This window comes from Salvelinus fontinalis, unplaced genomic scaffold (assembly GCF_029448725.1).
Source record: "Salvelinus fontinalis isolate EN_2023a unplaced genomic scaffold, ASM2944872v1 scaffold_0337, whole genome shotgun sequence".
Lineage (NCBI taxonomy): Eukaryota > Metazoa > Chordata > Actinopteri > Salmoniformes > Salmonidae > Salvelinus > Salvelinus fontinalis.
In genome coordinates this window covers 48,055-55,038 of record NW_026600546.1, presented here as the reverse complement: position 1 = coordinate 55,038, position 6,984 = coordinate 48,055, and the positions used below count along the sequence as shown (strand labels likewise).

The 6,984-nt window shown below is 43.5% G+C and overlaps 1 long non-coding RNA gene across 1 annotated transcript; it reads right to left on the bottom strand.

Moving 5' to 3' along the window:
- Positions 1 to 5,555: 5,555 nt before the first annotated feature.
- Positions 5,556 to 6,984, bottom strand: LOC129845677 (uncharacterized). The gene is made up of 4 exons (XR_008758062.1): positions 6,743 to 6,984; positions 6,597 to 6,638; positions 6,174 to 6,497; positions 5,556 to 6,017 (listed from the first exon to the last, which is right to left on the bottom strand). It is a non-coding gene; the product is annotated as an uncharacterized LOC129845677 (long non-coding RNA).

The window sequence follows — 6,984 nt, the reverse complement described above, 5'->3', positions numbered from 1 at the left end:
CGTTTGCTTTACTTGCGTGGCAACAATCCTAACCGTTGGAGCTCCCTTATTTGTATCTGATTTGCGTATAACACCAAGGCGCATGTACTTTAGTGGATGTAGTAGGCTTGTCATCTGACGTGTATCAATCAACCCTTTTGTAAGCATGGAACTCAACCATCCCGTCTAGGATGAACAATGGGTGTCAAAACAAAAGCTTTCCAATGTCCAGTAGGAAGAACTGACTCAATGTTACAGCAGATGGTGGTTTGTGAGGCCAGCAGGGCTGTGGTTGGCTGCAGGCCCCAGGGAGCGCAGCAGTGTTGGGAATTTTCAACATAAATTACAACTTTCCCTGATACCTCTCACTAGCTTGGTTTCCATCCACATATGGACCTTTCTTTAATGATATGCATGTATATCTAAAATGTGGAGAGCTTGACTTTCTCACTACTTGTTTTTTGTAAGAAGTGTTGACAAGCTGAATGTACCGAGCTGTCTGTTTTTAAAACTACTAGCGCACAGCTCGTACACCCATAAATACCCCACAAGACATGCCACCAGAGGTCTCTTCACAATCGCCAAGTCCGGACTACGGAAGGTACAGAGTAATGAATACGTTGCAATCTATTCCGCATCAGGATCAGATTTAAAGAAACACCTTACGGAACAGCGGGGACTAAAGAGATGCAGCAGTTCCTCCTTAAAAAGTTGCGAGCTTGCACCGTGGGACGGCTTCATTGCTCCAGACCACAAGGGGGAGTTGGCGCACTGAAGGATGAATTAGTTAGGTAACATAGATAAATAGGATGTTTAATTTACATAATATGCTTATGTGAGTTGCCATTAGAATGTGTCCCTTTGGACTATACTGTTGGCAGTTGCATGTTTCCCTTCTCAGCTAGGGCTCAGTCACTTGGGGCCCAGAGAGGGGAGACGTCAGAGTGGAACATTGTCTTCATATGTGAAGGGATAGCGTGATTAAGGGGAAACAATTATCTCTTGGCTCAACAATGTCTGTGCGCAAGTCACTACCCTCAGTGAGCTTGTCCAGGAGTGGGGAGAAGAGGAGGTTTACTTGAGATGGGATCAAATTTATTTATATAGCTCTTCTTACATTAGCTGATATCTTAGTGCTGTAAAGAAACCCAGCCTAAAACGGAAAGCAATGCAGGTGTAGAAGCACGGTGGCTAGGAAAAACTCCCTAGAAAGGCCAAAACCTAGAGAGGAACCAGGCTGAGGGGTGGCCAGTCCTCTTCTGGCTGTGCCGGGTGGATTATAACAGAACATGGCCAAGATGTTCATAAATTTTCACCATGGTCAAATAATAATAATCACAGTAGTTATCGAGGGTGCAGCAAGTCATCACCTCAAGTAAATGTCAGTTGACTTTTCATAGCCGATCATTAAGAGTATCTCTACCGCTCCTGCAGTCTCTAGAGTTGAAAACAGCAGGTCTGGGACAGGTAGCACGTCCGTTGAACAGGTCAGGGTTCCATAGCCGCAGGCAGAACAGTTGAAACTGGAGCAGCAGCACGGCCAGGTGGACTGGGGACAGCAAGGTAATCCTGAGGCATGGTACTAGGGCTCAGATCCTCAGGGAGAAAGAGAATTAGAGAGAGCATACTTAAATTCACACAGGACACCGGCTAAGACAGAAGTACTCCAGATATAAAGTAACGGATGTGAAATGGCTAGCTAGTTAGCGGGTACGCGCTAGTAGCGTTTCAATCAGTCACGTCACTTGCTCTGAAACCTAGATGTAGTGTTGCCCCTTGGTTTGCAAGGGCCGCGGCTTTTGTGGAGCGATGGGTAACGACGGTTCGTGGGTGACTGTTGTTGATGTGTGCAGAGGGTCCCTGGTTCGCGCCCGTGTCGGGGCGAGGGGACGATTTAAAGTCATACTGTTACAATAAACTGACCCTAGCCGCCCGGCACACAAACTACTGCAGCATAAATACTGGAGGCTGAGACAGGAGGGGTCAGGAGACACTGTGGCCCCATCCGATGATACCGCCAAACAGGAAGGATATAACCCCACCCACTTTGCCAAAGCACAGCCCCCACACCACCAACTTAGCATCCTGAGACAAGGCCGAGTATAGCCCACAAAGATCTCCGCCACGGCACGACCCAAGGGGGGGCACGCCAACCCAAACAGGAAGATCACGTCAGTGACTCACCCCTCCTAGGGATGGCATGAAAGAGCACCAGTAAGCCAGTGACTCAGCCCCTGTAATAGGGTTAGAGGCAGAGAATCCCAGTGGAGAGAGGGGAACCGGCCAGGCAGAGACGGCAAGTGCAGTTCGTTGCTCCAGAGCCTTTCCGTTCACCTTCACACTCCTGGGCCAGACTACACTCAATCATATGACCCACTGAAGAGATGAGTCTTCAGTAAAGACTTAAAAGTTGAGACTGAGTCTGCGTCTCTCATATGGGTAGGCAGACCATTCCATAAAAATTGAGCTCTATAGGAGAAAGCCCTGCGTCCAGCTGTTTGCTTAGAAATTCTAGGGACAATGAGGAGGCCTGCGTCTTGTGACCGTAGCGTATGTGTAATTATGTACGGCAGGACCAAATCGGAAAGAGGGGTAGGAGCAAGCCCATGTAATGTTTTATAGGTTAGCAGTAAAACCTTGAAATTAGCCCTTGCCTTAACAGGAAGCCAGTGTAGGGAGCCTAGCACTGGAGTAATATGATAACAATTTTGGGTTCAAGTCAGGATTCTAGCAGCCGTATTTAGCACCAACTGAAGTTTATTTTGTGCTTTTTCCAGGTAGCCGGAAAGTAGAGCATTGCAGTAGTCTAACCTAGAAGTAACAAAAGCATGGATTACTTTTTCTGCATCATTTTTGGACAGAAAGTTTCTGATTTTTGCAATGTTACGTAGGTGGAAATAAGCTGTCCTTGAAACAGTCTTGATATGTTCGTCAAAAGAGAGATCAGGGTCTAGAGTAACGCCTAGGTCCTTCACAGTTTTATTTGAGACGACTTTACAACCATCAAGATTAATTGTCAGATTCAACAGAAGATCTCTTTATTTCTTGGGACCTAGAACAAGCATCTCTGTTTTGTCTGAGTTTAAAAGTAGAAAGTTTGCAGCCATCCACTTCCTTATGTCTGAAACATAGGCTTCTAGTGAGGGCAATTTTGGGGCTTCACCATGTTTCATTGAAATGTACAGCTGTGTGTCATCCTCATAGCAGTGAAAGTTAACATTATGCTTTCGAATGACATCCCCAAGAGGTAAAATATATAGTGAAAACAATAGTGGTCCCAAAACGGAACATTGAGGAACACCGAAATGTACAGGTGATTTGTCAGAGGACAAACCATTCACAGAGACAAACTGATATCTTTCCGACAGATAAGATCTAAACCAGGCCAGAACTTGTACGTGTAGACCAATTTGGGTTTCCAATCTCTCCAAAAGAACGTGGTGATCGATGGTATCAAAGGCAACACTAAGGTCTAGGAGCACGAGGACAGATGCAGAGCCTCGGTCTGCACCATTTAAAGGTCATTTACCACCTTCACAAGTGCAGTCTCAGTGCTTTGATGGGGTCTAAAACCAGACTAAAGCATTTTGTATACATTGTTTGTCTTGTCAACAGCTTTCTAAAATTGAGAGGAATGGAAGATTCGATATAGGCCGATAGTTTTTTATATTTTCTGGGTCAAAGTTTGGCTTTTTCAGGAGAGGCTTTATTCCTGCCACTTTTAGTGAGTTTGGTACGCATCCGGTGGATAGAGAGCCGTTTATTATGTTCAACATAGGAGGGCTGAGCACAGGAAGCAGCTCTTTCAGTAGTTTAGTAGGAATAAGGTCCAGTATGCAGCTTGAAGGTTTAGAGGCCATGATTATTTTCATCATTGTGTCAAGAGATATAGTACTAAAACACGTAAGTGTCTCTCTTGATCCTAAGTCCTGGCAGAGTTGTGCAGACTCAGGACAGCTGAGCTTTGGAGGAATACGCAGATTTAAAGAGGAGTCCGTAATTTGCTTTCTAATGATCATGATCTTTTCTTCAAAGAAGTTCATGAATTTATTACTGCTGAAGTGAAAGCCATCCTCACTTGGGGAATGCTGCTTTTTAGTTAGCTTTGCGACAGGATCAAAATGAAATTTCGGCTTGTTCTTATTTTCCTCAATTAAGTTGGAAAAATAGAATGATCGAGCAGCAGTGAGGGCTCTTCGATACTGCACGGTACTGTCTTTCCAAGCTAGTCGGAAGACTTCCAGTTTGGTGTGGCGCCAGTTCCGTTCCAATTTTGTGGAAGCTTGCTTCAGAGCTCGTGTATTTTCTGTATACCAGGGAGCTAGTTTCTTATGACAAACGTTTGTAGTTTTTAGGGTTGCGACTGCATCTAGGGTATTGCGCAAGGTTAAATTGAGTGCCTCAGTTAGGTGGTTAATTGATTTTTGCCCTCTGACGTCCTTGGGTAGGCAGAGGGAGTCTGGAAGGGCATCAAGGAATCTTTGTGTTGTCTGAGAATTTATAGTACAACTTTTGATGCTCCTTAGTATATTGAGTTATGCCTTGGATGAGGTAATGTTTTGGTACTATGAAGTACCAGGAACGAGATTAGAACCTCGTTTTAGAGACCAAACTGAGCGATAATTTATAGCAAATGCAATCTGGCTAAGGGATACTCCTTTCTCAAGTAAAAGGCCCTTTGTGAAGTTTTCCTAAGATCTGTGGTTCGTCATGTAAGTTGAGAGGGGTTTAACTTTGCTATAAAAGATCTCAGTTGCCAATATGTTGGAACTCTCAACAATAGATAGATAGTGAATAGTTGAATAGATAGTGAATTGTTGAAAGTCACAGGGCTTTGGTGCTCATATTATTAAAGATGAAGTTTAAGTATAACTCTGACTGGTGTGTGGTTTGTAACTCTCCTCATTTGGTAATACAGGAAATTGCCACGACAGCACTCATAATGCATTTGGGTCCCAAGGCTTTGTGATGACGAAATCTGACGCGAGCCACCGTTGCCGTGTGGCGCTCAACGAAGATGGCTGACGTCTTAACGAGTCAAGCAAATGTACAATTTGAGAGGAATGTGTTAATGTAGAGACAAACGCATTGACTGCACAATTGTGTAAGCTTGCCTTGCAATGCAGCTGAAGTAACATAGCTAGCTAACTATTTACTTGCTTATTGTGTCGGGTTAAAAATAACTATGTAGCCGATCTGGGTATGGACCCTAAAACGTAAAGTTCTGAACTAATATTCATACCAATCTATGAACCTCAAGTCTGAATGGCATTAATGAAGCCTAGAGTAGAATATAACTTTAATGTGCCAAGGATGCAAGTCCTATTTACATATGTACTGTAGTCTGTACATTGAATATATTCACCGATCATGTACTCTTCCTTGGCAAATAAAGGTGCGGTTCAGGTATGACTGAGACAGTCTTTTTCAGTCATATCAAACGCCATTATTTAAATGATGCGGTGTCTGCATGTATTACAATTATACACTTCAACAGTGTTTACTGCTCCTGGGATATCAATGATTACACATTGTAACTATACAATAGACTAAACATGATTGGTCTGTAATTCATATATACAGAGAGAGAAAAACCTATGCACATTTAACTCCATTAATCTGAGGACGGACACAGGATAGTATTTCAACCAGTGGAGAATGTGAAACGCTTTATTGAAAGAAGTGCATTTTAATTGTAATATTATAAATACAAGTTCAATCTTGGGCGGGTAGGTGGACTAGTAACCGGAAGGTTGCAAGATCGAATCCCCGAGCCGACAAGGTCTGTCCTTCTGCCCCTGAACAAGGCAGTTCTTAGGCCGTCATTCTTATCTGACTTGCCTAGTTAAAAAAAAAAAAAAAGTAGGCAAATCTGTACTTCAATGCACATATGGTGTGCATTAGAAGATGAGGTGGGGAGAGAGGTAAGAACAGCGGCAGATAGCATATGATTCATGAATGACAGTGCTACCCTAATATTCTCTCAGTTCATCACAATTGCGCTGTCGGGACTGGATTCCTCTCACATCAAAACATACCTGCAGACGAGAGAGCATGATTAAGCCTTGTTTTCTTTTGTCTAACACGGTCAGTCATCTTAAATCAGGAGGTGAAATGCAAAACTGACCTTGGATCTCAATGTAAAGCATCTCTTTAATAATACTTCCTGTTGACTCAACCAAGTGACATCTCACCTATGATCAGGCTGTGCCCTCTGTCAGCCAGTTCAGATGCGGGAGAGGTTCAACAAAACAGCTGATATAACCGAGAAGATTTAGGGGGAGAGGGATGACGTGAGTGGCTACAGAGTACTTTAAGCTGAAAAACAGACCCATGAGGACAAACAATAGAAGATAATGCCAATAGGTGTCTGCGTCACATACAGTATCTCCTTTCAAAGTGTACCTGAAACATTTAAATATAGAGGGCTGTGTTTCTCACCACTTGGTTATTGCAAGGCTAACCCATGACTTAGCAACAGATAGTCCAGTGAAAATGGCTGTAAATCTGCTCGCTCTCTGAAAGTAAAGAAAACAATAACTGAGATATGACAGTTCAATCTAAAGCAGCACATGTCATTTTTTGAGGATACGTCAATACAGCCCAGTGCTGCTTACCTGAGATGCCATCTTCGTAGTTGTCCGCTTTGACTTCCTTTTCTGCCGGGGAAAAAATAGCTGTCAGAACAATTATTTTTGATTTCGACAAAAAGACACAAATGTACCTTCATAGCATATAACAATTTGCCTGTGAATAACCACACCTTCATACAAACGTGATACTGTATGCAGAATTCTTGATGCGCAACTGAAGACGCTGCCCTATCCTGCCAGCACGCCCACAAGCGAGCCACTCCGGAGCAGAATGATGACACGTGGAAGAGGGAAAGGAATGATAGAGGAACAGCAATATGAACATTGTCTGGAAAAATGCATGGTTAAGGCCTTACAAATACTGTATACCAAACAAAGTTAATACCCCTCTACCACTTCTCTCTCCCAGATC